This window comes from Danio rerio, chromosome 1, assembly GCF_049306965.1.
Source record: "Danio rerio strain Tuebingen ecotype United States chromosome 1, GRCz12tu, whole genome shotgun sequence".
Classification (NCBI taxonomy): domain Eukaryota; kingdom Metazoa; phylum Chordata; class Actinopteri; order Cypriniformes; family Danionidae; genus Danio; species Danio rerio.
In genome coordinates this window covers 33,260,725-33,274,850 of record NC_133176.1, presented here as the reverse complement: position 1 = coordinate 33,274,850, position 14,126 = coordinate 33,260,725, and the positions used below count along the sequence as shown (strand labels likewise).

The 14,126-nt window shown below is 36.0% G+C and overlaps 1 protein-coding gene across 6 annotated transcripts in view; it reads right to left on the bottom strand.

Moving 5' to 3' along the window:
* raph1b (Ras association (RalGDS/AF-6) and pleckstrin homology domains 1b) overlaps window positions 1-14,126 on the bottom strand; it is a 79,585-nt gene that overhangs the window by 57,204 nt on the left and 8,255 nt on the right. The window lies entirely within an intron of this gene.

Genomic DNA, 14,126 nt, shown 5'->3' with positions numbered 1-14,126 from the left:
TTTAATAACTTTTGATCCGCTGATCCGATTCATACAATTCAAAGATTGGCATAAAGAAGAGAATCTCAGCTTTCCAGTGCTGTATCACATAACATTCGCGGACTTTCAGAGGCTCCAGAATCAGTGCGGTTACGTCATCAACATTTGACAACGCTGATTTGATAAAGAAACGCTCGTCACTGTGTCTCCGGACAAATCAGACATGATACATTGATGCATTGTCCCTCCTCCATGCCCAGATTGGTTCAAACTCGCTATATCACAACCAATAAGCATAGGTTTCGCTTTTGTTTGTGGACCAAGCTTTTTGAACAACACGGAATGAGAGATAGGCATACATTTATGCGCGGCTAAATAAAACGCAAAAAAAAAAGTTTTGCATGAAATAATTCTCATACTAAGTACTTTTGCATGCACAGCAGCACAGAAACATGACAAAACAGTGACACAGCAAAGACGAACTGCTGCTCTTGCTGTTTTCAAAAGACGCAAATGAAGATGCAGCTGTTTGTCTGCATTGCAGACAACCATATCCAAATCCATATCGATAGACAACCATATCCATGCTGGCACATAAAACCTAAGGATGTTCCATATTGAATCTAGTTTCGTTATGTAACTATTTATAGTATAGTAAATATTTATATCTATTTTTTACTGAGGATTTGCACCATGTTTATTTGGACTTTATTTGGACTTTGACACATTATTTATTATTTTCTTATTTTTATTTGTTCATTGTAAGTGGTGTTGTTTATAGTAACTAAAAATATATTATTTGGAAAAAGTCAAATTTGCTTCACTGTTCTATTATTTTGTAACATTTGTAACATACCGTATACCGCGAAACCTTCAAACCGTGGTATTGTTTTAGACGATTATCATACCGTGAAAAATTCATACCGTTACAACCCTAGTTTGGGCAGGTGAGAATGCAGCAATCGTACTCGAGTGCGCACCAAAAGCGGACCAAATAAGCGTACCGAGACCTGCTTGAAGAGGTGGTCTCAGTACGCTTTCAAACGAACCCTGGAGCAGATCGTTTGTGGTAAGAATATGATCCGTATTAAAACAGGTCCAACCGCAAAAAGCACTGCGCTTTTTGGACTAATCCAGCTGCTGTAGGCCTATGTGCAGTGCATTATGGGATATGGAGGAAAATGTTTGTTGACAGCGTTTTACCAACAGAGAGAGAGGGAAAAACATTACCTGATGGATTGTTGGTAATATTTCCGTAAGATGACCATGTCGCAGTTTGGCTAAATTAATTCACGCCGCCGCCTGAAGTGACGAGTGATGCATTTAGTGATGCCTTGTTTTAATACAGCCGCAACCGCGCTTCATTCTCGAAATGTATAGTTTGTCTAAAGCAGGCATACAATCAGTCAGCGCTGTCGTCCCTTCATAGTAAAAACGACATTGTGTCTGCCGGTTTTGTTTACTTGCGGGAGTTTATTGGCATTTTCCCACACGTGAATTCAGACCAATCAATATGCAGTTTAGGAAATATGTTCAATAACATCTGGCCAATCAGAGATGTGGATTTTGTCAGATGACTGCAATTTGGTTCGTTTTAACTGGTTCGGACCAAAACCAGCAGTGTGGTGTGAAAACGACCCAAAGACGGCAGAAAATGCAACAATGATTCCTTTTTTGCCCTAGGTCCGGAACAAATGAAGCGAACTACAGTTGTGAAAGCACCCTAATAAAATCTTAGGTATGAATGAAAATACATTTCTAGTTATGCAAGTAGCAAAAAGCTACAAACAATCACATATGAAAAAGAAACCATAAGGGGAAATCTGAAAAGAAAACCTCTATCCACTATATTTTAAAATTGAACCGGATTTTGAGTCAGTTCATTGGAATCAAAGAGGAAAAACAATGAGAAGAGTCTTGCCTCATTGTTCAAATTGTACCATAAAGGTGTTAACCGAGTACACAACCATAATCATAATTTACATAGACAAATCCACTGACAATAAAAATTAAAGAAACATTTCATATGCACGCTTCATCAGTTAGATCTAATTCAATTTTGATTCAACTTTGTCAACAAACCTGATCAGAATATCCCTGAGCAAAGATATAAAAAAGTAGGGTAAAACCTGTAGATTTCACAAAAAGCCTAGAAGCCATCAAAAATCCAATTTGACAGAATCCAACAGACATTTGCTCACAGATAAATGTGAGTTTCTCAGTCAAGCTAACAAAGAGAAAGAGTAAACATTGTAGCATTACAATGTGAGTAGTATATGTAAATGAACAATGCGGATTCAAAATAGGTGAAGATGGCTAAAGTCGCAGGTCAGTTCCTCTCAAGTAAATCACAACCAACTGGACAAGTTCACATTGACAAGGGGGATTAAATACTATAGTGGAAAACAAGGGCCCTGAAAAGTAAAAAATAGAAACCACTCTGGTTTATACAGAACATAATTAACAGCCAGTAGGACTAATTTAATAAATGTGTTTATATAAACTCTAAAGTAATGTAAACCAGTTAACTCATTTTTGGGGATCTCGGAGCCGGTATGACTTGTGGAGCTTCCGGGAGAGGTCATAAGGTTGGATGAGACACTAGATAGGGCCAATCACTCCGCTTGCGTTGCTACAGCTCAAAACACTGGAAAACAATGGCTAAATTTGCAACAAAGAGAGCATCACTCACAAGACTCGCACCAATTGACTGTTTAAACAGGTTGCACTGCATCTGTATATATGTTAGCTGTTGAGACGTGAGCACATCGATCGCTCACGCTCCATGCATCATTTACCTCCTCACATGTTGTGGCTACTGTAGGCTATGCATAACATACAAGAGCTAACTTGCGTCTTCCTCTGCTTGTAAACCCTTGAATAAATGTAACGTCAATGTAATCTTATCAAAACAACGTTGTTATTGCTGTGAGACAACATTCTGTGAGACTAAAAGTACAGAAATTTCCAGATTCCCCCACAGTCCAAAGACATGCGCTATATAGTAGGCAAATTGATTAAGCTAGATTGCCTAAAGTGTATGTGTGTGAATGCAAGAGTGTATGGGTGTTTCCTAGTGTTGGATTGCAGCTGGAAGGGCATCCGCTGCGTAAAACATATGCTAGATAAGTTAGCGGTTCATTCCTCTGTGGTGACCCCTGATTAAAAAAGAGACTAAGCCAAATGAATAAACAACAATCGTGAAATTAAAGCGATTAACTTCTGAGAAACTATTGGTCCTGTCAGATGTGGCGCAAGCTCTCATTAAGGGTTGGGCTATATTTAAAAAAAAATATATATATCACGATATCATGTTTCATATCATTCAACATCTATAATTGAATATTTTTAACAATATATTTAGGTAAATTAGGATTTTTTATATAGTTTTAATATTTAAAAACAAAAACATTTGAGGGGGCTGCACGGTGGCGCAGTGGTTAGCACGTTTGCCTCACAGCAAGAAGGTTGCTGGTTCGAGCCCCGGCTGGGTCAGTTGTCGTGTCAGAGTGGAGTTTGTATGTTTTCACTGTATTCGCATTCAGTCTCCTTTGGGTGCTCCGGTTGTCCCCATAAGTCCAAAGACATGTGGTACAGGTGAATTGGGTAAGCTAAATTGTCCATAGTGTATGTGTGTGAATAAGTGTGTATGGATGTTTCACAGAGATGGGTTGCAGCTGGAAGGGCATCGGCTTTGTAAAACATATGCTGGATAAGTTGGCGGTTCATTCCCCTGTGGCAACCCCAGAAGAATAAAGGGACTAAGCCCAAAAGAAAACGAATGAATGAATGCAAAACATTTAAACTAAATATCAGATCTCTTTATAATAAAATAAACATAAGTGTTAAAGAGACTCTTAAACTTAAACAAAAAGCTCAAATAATATCGAAAAATAAATAAATAAAAATCACAGTACCAGTCAGTTAATTCTCCCCAAATTGCACAGCCCTAATTTAAACAATTACTTTCCCAGACGACAATAAGCCAAAACTTATTTACTCCCTTTCAAACAAAATTCTAAGTTATTTGCCCTCAAACACTTGACAAACACACATGCGTGTGCACACACCCCTCAGCTGATGAAAGACAAAAGTGTATATGAAAAGAGGTGTGTGTTCCATTGAGCAAAGAAGATCACAGCTGCAGACTGAGGCACAACTGTGTCGACCGTCTGTCCACATGGCAGCATGAGGCGCTGCTTGTGTGGCGCATGACAAAGCCATTGCTCACCGACTTGCAAACCATGTGGTATCCTTGCAAAAAACTCCCTCATTACATCTTTCTTTAGAAACTTGGACAGTGACTCATTTGCATTCGACAACCCGAACAACACAGTCTCTCAACATTCCACCAATGGTGCTGAAAAAAAAACAGCTCCCTGATTAAATACTGTCTTTAAAAAGTTGTTCAACGTTAAGGACGGTGTGGGAGTGTTTGGATAGTGAGTCGGTATTAAAAAAAATAAAAAATCATCCTGCCATGTGACTTGGGTTACCATGGTAACAAAATCAGCAAGAATTCTTTTTTGCATCTACTTTGTCAAATACACTGGAAGGACACAGCTTTACCTCTAGATGAAAAGCTACTTGCTTATATTACAGTATAGTGAGAAAATGCTTTTCATAGGGAAACAAAGTATACAAATGAATGATTTTTTTTAAACATTTATAATTTCACAGAAAAATGAAAAGATAGATATTATTTCTATCTATCTATCTATCTATCTATCTATCTATCTATCTATCTATCTATCTATCTATCTATCTATCTATCTATCTATCTATCTATCTATCTATCTATCACGTTTGGATATTTATGTCAAAGTTTTGGTAGCTTAAAATTAGGTCTTTCAAAGTAAAGCTGGCATGAAAATAAAATTCATCTTTGTATAAACTGTTTTTGAATAATCATTAGTGCATACATTTTAAACATTTAAACCAGAGATGCCCAAACAAGGGCCTGCAAGCCACAGTTGGCGAATGGTTACTTTTATATTTAGCTTCGGCCCATGACTCATGATATTTGGTTTTTGGCCCGTTATTTGAAAAAGTTTGGGCACCCCTGATTTAAACCGTGCACACAATTTTTTTCCCATTTTTGATAAACCTACAAATGCCGTTTACTAGGGATGTGACAAGAAAGACGCTTACTCCTTGAGACACGAGATTGGGTTCACGAAAACGAGACGGCAAGATTTTTATATTATTTTTTGGAATCCTCAAAATGCAAAACAATTTAAGTAATGAATGCTATTTTACTATTATTTGAATTCTATGCAGTAAAAGACGTACACTGCACAATATTTTGCTAATATATGAATGGAAAATAAATTTTAATTCCACTGAGAAAATAAAAATAAACTATATAAAAAATAAACTTGTAATGAATGTTATTTTACTTCTATTTTAATTAATTATGCTATAAAGAACATGCAAGCCCTGTAGAATATTTAGCTTTAAACTCTACAGACTGGATGGTAATAGTTTGATTACGGAGTTTACATGTACAGCACTTTAATAATGTGACTAAAATAGGAATATTTCACATCTAAATTGAATTGTGTATACAACGATTATGGCTTTAAGCATATCTAAAGTGCTATTCCATTGCATAGTTAATGTGTGTGGTGGCAGATGTATCAGCCTTTGGATTTGGACGTGGCAACCTTTGAAAAAAATGGATATGTCACACCCGCCGAAGCAAATGAGTGATGTGCAACACAGAGGCAGCCCTAGTTGCCAGGTGTGTGCAAAGCACTTGATTTGCAGTTCAAATCTAACCCTACCTCCAATCTTCAGTGCTAAATTCATCCTCACGCTCCTTCATAAAAATCACAAGTCACAAGAGAACTTTTCCCTTTGACTTTTCACTTTTTTTTATTATATATAATAAAAAAAAGTGCAGAGCATAAATGAAAAAAGATGTCACAAAGGTGCAACATTTGGATGCAATTTGCATCTATTCAACATTTACTGAGCCTCAGATTTTTTAAATCTAGATTCTGTGCATGTGAATGACAAGTACTTCATTGCTCTTATCTAACAGACACTAAACTGTAAAAAAAAAAAAATCATTTTAAACAAAACTACTGATCTTTATATTTAGATTACACATAGTAACGGCAACACTGTAACATCTTGTTACAAGTTTTACTGTACTCATTGCCAGAGCTGAATGAGATATCAATTGTAAAATTTTCCACTAAAGTGCCAAACATCATAATCTGATCATAGTCTGACTGACCCCACACAAAATAGCTGATTTCTGGTGAAAACAATATACTACTAGTCATCTTAAATCCTGTTATATCATCTTAAATTCTGTTCCTGCAAGTTCATGTTTATTGCTATAAATGTTTCAAAAATAAGAGCCTGGTCTCTGCCCACATTTCTTTCTTTGATATTGATAATAATCTTATGAACTCAGATGAAAACATCTGGTGCTATCAATTTCATTGTGATTTAAACTCTATCAAGAGGTAATAAGTCATGACATCCCTACACAGGTGTCAGATGGCCCAAGTTTCAGCTTGACAGGAAAAGGTCTCAGGTGTTTTGAAAGACTAATGTTTACCTACACCATGCACCAGTTCACCGTTTATTGGTTATTCAACATGCTTAAAATGTACTAAAGTAACTGGAGCAAAGTATTTTGAAGTGGGGGCAAAAGTTTGTCTTTTCCATATGTTGCCATGTAGAGAAGGGCTGTATGATTCTGGTTAAAATGATAATCACAATTGTTTTTTGCTTAAAGATAAGTATTTTCTTACCATTCTGTAGATGTTAAATAAAGGTTAATATGTGTAGGCTATTATTATTGTTATTCTCAAATATGGAAGAAAAAAAAAAACAGTAATAACATTAGACCTATAAGTAAGTCTACGGTTGGTTAAAATGCTACATTTTGTATAGACTTGGAATGGACTTAAACAGACTTTAAATATTTCCTGGTCATTAATGAACAATAAAGTGATGACATCAGAAAACTATTCATAATTCTGAAGTTAAATAATTTAGTATGAGAGGGAGACATATGCTTGCAATCTGTCATAGACAACATTAATAGACCATTTTTTCGATTGGTAAAATGAGACATTTGTGATTATCACATTCCCGCTTGCATATTATATAGGCTAGAGTACTTACTAACACTGTAAATAATTTATTCACATGCACAACACTTTGTGTTCACAATAAAAATAAAAAAAACTTACCAAACCGTTGAATGATGTGCACTGCCGAGTGGCTGCCATAAAAAAAACAAACATACTTTCATACTTTTTTAATTCATATTTTCCATGTGGCCTCCAAATGATCACTCTGTGCAACAAACTGAATGTTATTTACAACTTTACTATCTGTTATTTATGGTCTATGCAGGTTCTGTTCACTAAAGTAGACATTCATGGGTGCTCGAGTGCATCCTCTCTGTCTGTCTGCTCAGGTGTGATTTTGTGGCCACGAATAAGTAATAAAATGAACAAAGAAATGACATTTTGGGTGATTTACACCTTATAAATACAGTATGCTGACTCTTTCAACGCCATTTGGAGGGTTCCACAAAGCAACGTATATACAACAATGTGAAGAGTTTTGAAACCGCATATGCTTCTCTCCTGAACTTGAAAATATAATTGGCTGAATTATAGGGGTGTCAAATCGAAATCGATCAAAATTTATGCTCAATTTCGATTATCGAATCAAAAAATAGAATCGTCGATGCTGCCACGCCCCCATGTCACGTCAGCTTGGCTTGCCAAGCGGGAAAAAACAGGCCTGTTGAAGTGCTTGTTAAACTGCAGACGCAGGAGACCCGTCGACAGAACTTAAACCCTCTCCTCTTTCAATGAAGTCGCTGGTGTGTAAGCATTTTGGATTTCCAGTGAGTTATGTTGACAACGTTCGTGTTGTCGACAAAAAAAACACAGTTTTGCAAGCTCTGCTATGTACGTATTACGTACGGTTCGTCCGATAGACAACACCGGCATCGCGATCCTCCGCCCGCCCCCGTTGCAAATCTGCTCGCGAAAAGTACACACTCAGGCCCTGTTTACACTGTCTTTGTTTTTAAATGGCATTTTAGAACAACAACGATTTGACATCCACAGTGGCGTGTGGCATTTCTGAGCAGCCCTCCTTCCTCTCTACCTCTGTAAATGCACATCACGTGACCACACAGACACAGACGCACACACAGCCATATGAGCTCGAGACAGCAGGTCCAGGCAGTCAGAGGACTGCTTCAATCTTTCACTCACTTGTACTTAGTCATTTTAGCGAACACCTCAGATACTGTTGGCTGGTTCCTGTTGGTTGTGCCTCTTTTTTACCGACGCCATTATAACAACACAGATCACTGCCTATTCACGAGTCCCGCAGAAAAAGTGATTGACAGGTGGTAATTATGTGTGTATCTTGCCTTTATTCATTTACTGTATGATTTGTTTATGGGTAAAACAGACCATCCAGGTCAGGTAGTTTAAACGGTAGGATACAAACAATTAATTGGTCATAAATTAATTAATTATTCATAATTGAAAATTGAATCGAATCGTGCCTTTAGAATCGAAAATGTAATCGAATCGAGGATTTGGAAGATCGTGACACCCTTACTGAATTATAGAAATGCTGGATTAAGATTGTATGGGAGGTCGAATCAAGATGAAAATCTTTTTTCAATTAATCGTGCAGCCCTTTTGTACAGTATACGTAAAAAAAAAAAAAAAAGATACTGTAATAATGATACTACGTGAGAGAAAGAGACCAGGTGTGTCCATCAGCATTTCCTGCCATGGGCACAACCAAGCGGAAGACTACGTAGAGACTTCCTGTGTGAAGAGGATATGTTATGTGAGGGAGCACAGAACAGAAGCCAAAACAGTAGAGGTGATGTCAGAGGAAAACCCCAGTAGTGAGACTTAACCATGAACTGGCTATTGTTGCTGAGTGGGCAGACTAAACAGAGTGTCCATACATTGAGATAGACACTGAACTGGATGACATTAAGAGACATTGAATTGACTTCCATTTTTATAACCATGGTTTAACTACTTTAAATAGTAGTCGATGCACAGACAACATGGTTAATATACTCATTCATTTTCTTTCAAGCTTAGTTTCTTTATTAATCTGGAGTCGCCAAAGTGGAATAAACCACCAACTTATCCAGTTTATGTTCTCCGCAAATATGCCCTTCCAGCTGCAACCCATCACTGGGAAATGATTAATACACATTTACTAAAAAAAAAAAAAAAAAAATCTAGTTTTTTTAAAATTTCATTATATAATCCCATTATATAAAGATGTCACTCTTTATGAGCTTATTATATAGCTTATAGATGTTGTTAATTGTAGTCTGCTGCTGGTGTACTCAACTCCATTAAAGCTCATACTAATTATTAAAGGGCACCCATGATGAAAATCATCTTTTGAAAGCTGTTTGGACGGAACTGTATAGTGTGTCCACAGTCATATTGTGGTTATATAAAAGATAGTAAGTCTCTCTCTTTTTTTTTTTTCTGGCGTTAAAATAGGATCCAGATCCCTCCTATTTTGAAGCCCACTGCAACGCGATGTAGGGATCTTGTTTCCCTGCACATCAAATGAATTCACAGCGCGTATTGGCATCTCTGTAGTTCCACTTATAATCATATCCACAAGACAGACCTTGTGCAAATAATTCATCACTAGATTTGACCCAACTTGGCTGTCAGAGCGCCAATACCCCCCCTGGCTGTATAAGACTGATCTTAGTAAGTAAGTTAAATACACCCTTAGGAAAAAGAAGAATACTAAAGCAAAGGTCAAGTATAAAAGTATACTTTATGTAGTAAGTATACTAATATCAATGTACTAGTGACAAAAGCTTCACACTTTGTGGATAAAAAAAAAGATATAAAAATAAATCATAAATTTTAGGTTGTACAGTTCAAATCAGTTTAGTACAGTTTTTTTTTTTACTGCTGTCATTAAAAGAAACAAATTAACACAATGACTTCTTGTGTTGGTGTCAGTCTGAACAGCCACGCCCCACACACCCTAAATTAGACACCCCACACGAACTTAAACCAGCACCTCTATGATTCAGCCAGTTATATTTTCAGGAGAGAAGCATAAAGGCGGTTTCACAAGTCTTGACATAGTTGTATATACATTGCTCTGCAACGTGGACACCTTAAAATGGTACTAAAAGAGTCCGCATACTGTATTTATAAGGTATAATTCACCCAAAAGTGTAATTTTTGTCTTTATATAGTGATGCTTTTGTGGCTGAAAAATCAAACACTTACGGTGATAAACTGTTTGTTTACTACAGAGAGGCACATGTGTGCCCACCAATGTAGTTTACTTCAGTAAACAGAACCCACATAGGCTGTGAAAAACGTAATAAAATTGTAAATAACGTTTATTTTGTTGCACGAAGCGATCATTTTGGAGCTTCGCGGGCAGTATGATTTGCATGCATGTTTTTTTCTTCTAAAGTGATGGCAGTCATCACATAAACACACTCAAATGTGAAAGTAAATCTGAAAGTGTACATCATTTAGACAATCATATTGCATTTTAGAATTACCATTTTGACAAGCATTTGATATGTTTTTTTTTCTTATAGCGAACACAGAGTGTTGTGCATGAGAATAAGTGTTTGAAAGCATCAATATAACTACTCTAGCCTGTATAACATTGAATATAATGCAAGCGGGAATCTGATAATGACAAATACCAAAATTATAAGCATACATAATTTAACTTCAGAATTATGAATAGTTGTATTCGGGTGTAATAACTCTACTGTGCATTAACGACCAGGACAAATTTAATCTCTATTTAATCTCTCCAACCTTCCAAATAGAGCTACTCAATCCATCTGGTGAAATTGTATTCATTTTTCAATATATATCAGAAAATCTAAACAATCACAACGCCAGGAATCAGAAAATCTAAACAATCAAAACGGCAGATTTTTCCAATATTGTGAAGCCCTAATATGAATCAGCAGAAATGGTTGAAATGGAGGAAACAATCTTATGAAAGATCGATGGAAGCTCATAAATATTTCATGGGCATAAACATGTAAGAGCATTCATTCAATGAGAGCTATCTGGACTAAAAGAAAATCTTTTTAATATTTAACAATAGAAGACCTCAGATGGTAATGTTAAACATTATGAACCATCTGTTTGGACAATCAATACAAATGATCAAAGTCAACATGAAAGAGCAAAAGACATTAGCATTGACTTGAAGGCACTTATGCTGACAGAAATATCTTAAATACAATAGTGAAGTGTGGATCCAAATACTTTTCAGACTGTCCTTTAATGGGACACCACTGATCTAATATACGACAGAGATATTTATAACAAGACTGTGGAGACCAAAGGATGAGTATCAGTGAAAACTGCTGTCTAGACGCACTCTCTAATGTTATATAAATATATGGCCTCCTTTAGGTTTGCACTATGTGATCTGGAATTAATCAGGTCACTATAAAATTCTTAATACGGTGTAATAAAGATATATAGATAAACTCTATAGGATTCTTCTAGCCACAACAGACCCTCTATGCTGCACATTGTGGGAATTTCGTCAGATGGAATATTCCCACGCTGAAGGGGGCTGGATGAGGCCCCTTCCAACTCCTTGGAAGTTACAGTAAAAAATCTTTCATGTGATGACCACTCACAAATGAATGTGTCAGGAAGGTCAGCTTGCTATAATTCGGCTTAAGTTTTTCCAAATTTTGATTCTTGAGGGTTGCATGATAAATCACATGTGATTGTTGTGTACATTTGTCAATACATCTCTAGCACTTGCATTCAGAAGGAGCTGTACTCACTACATAAAGCCATTGTTCACTGCTAAGCTATACATAATGTTGTATGCGATTTAATCATGCAATATTCAAATATAAACTACATTTCTTCGCATTAAATGCTGCTAATGTTACACCTAAAAGAACAGACAAAGAATACAACATATAATGACGTTTTATCCCAAAATCACATCATAACTTCAGTCCAGAATTTGAAATAAGCCCTTCTGTGAAATAATGCGGCTTCTTACAACACATTTCATTTTATTTTAGCAGTGACAAAGGTATTGTATCATCACAAACTTCATTATCAGGAAAAATACAATAAGAAGACTCTGATAAACCATATGTTGCCAGTTATGCGTTTATAGTCGAATCAACGAAAGCAGTTAAATCTTCTATTTATACCTGGTTGCTTTAATGGTTGCTGGATTTTTACTCAAGAACATGTCTTATACAGTCTAGAACACATTCGATTTTGGTTCAGCCCAAAATAAGCTGGAATGCACATTGCCTTAGTCAATTTATCATCCCAAAATGAAAATTCTGTCAACAATTATAATTATGTGTTTGCCTAAACCCATGAAATAAGCCTAAACACAAATACAGATGAACACACATCATCATTTGAGATTCTGTTTTACATTTTTTTTTTATAAACAAAAGTAAAAGTAATGTAATGTAATGAGTAATTAATGATGTCATTTTCAATTTATATTTAAAATACTGGCAGTTTTTAATGAGATAACCGATGACTACATCTTTTACATATATAGAGCGCAAACACACTCCACAATTTGCATATTCAACTCTTCCACTGGAAGCACCTTTCTTTCAGCCTTAAATCCTTCCTGTATGCGGCTACAGTAAAACTGGCAAAGGTCTGCTGAACCTGGCTGACCCGGAATCTTTGAGTGAGCTAAACAGTGAAGCTGACCTGCAAACAGGCTTCACAGGTTCTTGTCTGGCACATGAAGGTGTCATTTTTAACAACCACACAATAAAATGCCTAAATGGGCAAAAAATTGACAGGATGGTCACTATTGGTTTGGAATCCACCAATGATGCATGTGAATGTGTTTATAGATGAGACTGTAGGTGAACACTGCATACTCGCCTTTAATTGAATCCATATAAGGGTTATACACTTACTAGCACAAACTTTGACTCATAGCATGTATGATTAGGATTCTGAGTCAACCTGAACTTGACTGGTGTAACAGTGCACATCTTGCTGAACAATTGTAAGGCATGCTAGCTACAGAGAATGGTAAACAGCACTTTACAGCAAAAGATCAAATTCAACTTTAATGAATGTCCAATCATTTCATAGATATACTGTAAGTGAAAGTAGCATGACTAAACATAGTAACTTTTGTAATGCTAATTTTGTAAGCAAAACAAACATTGTAACTTTTTATTTCACTTGAACAAGTTTAAAGTGATGTGCAACAATTTAAGCATGAAGTTTCATTTGTTCAGTTTACTCTATTAGGTCTCTACAGTCGCAGTATTGCAGTATCAATCAGACCAAAGACATTTTTATTGACTGAGAAATAGGGCTGTGCAATACATCAAAAAAAATATTATTATCGTAATAATAGTATATGCAATACCCATATCAAAGAGAGGTCCAATAAATTTAATTATTTTATGTGCCAAGCACTGGCATGCTACATGCATAGGATGCTAATCCAGATCTGACCAATCAGATGGTCCTTTTACTAACTTCATCCTCACCTCTCCAGTAGGTGCTGTTAGGTAAACCTAGAGCTGGAAATAAGACTAATCATAAGAGACAAGAGAGGAAAGTAAAAGTCAATAAGATTTCCACTGATGTCTTTCATCATTCAGGGTGTTTTAGAGTATAAATATTTAAACTTTGAATTTTTTTTTTATTTATTTAACAGCCCCACCAAGAAAAAAAGTTTTGGATTGCATTTCTTAACTCCTAATGTTGCTAGTTAATACACTCAATGCATTTTTTCCAACACATCCCACACTTTCTAAAATATCAACCTCTACCAAATGGTTGATATGTCAGTTTATGGTAAAAGTACTGCAATGGAATTAATACATATATTATGAAACATCTGAAAATATGAAGTGTGAGACCATTTTTATAAAAAAAAAAGTATTCCAATTTTTTTTTTAAATAATATATCATCTTTACTTTTTGAAGTTTGCCTTAAAATATTTGAGAGGCTGTTTCTCAATACCAAGTACGTTAAGTTCGGACTTGCATTCTTGGAAGTTCGTACTTGCCAAGTTCAAACTTGGAAGAACAAACTCCCAAGGACGCAAGGACACAAGTCGGGTACTTCTTCAAATG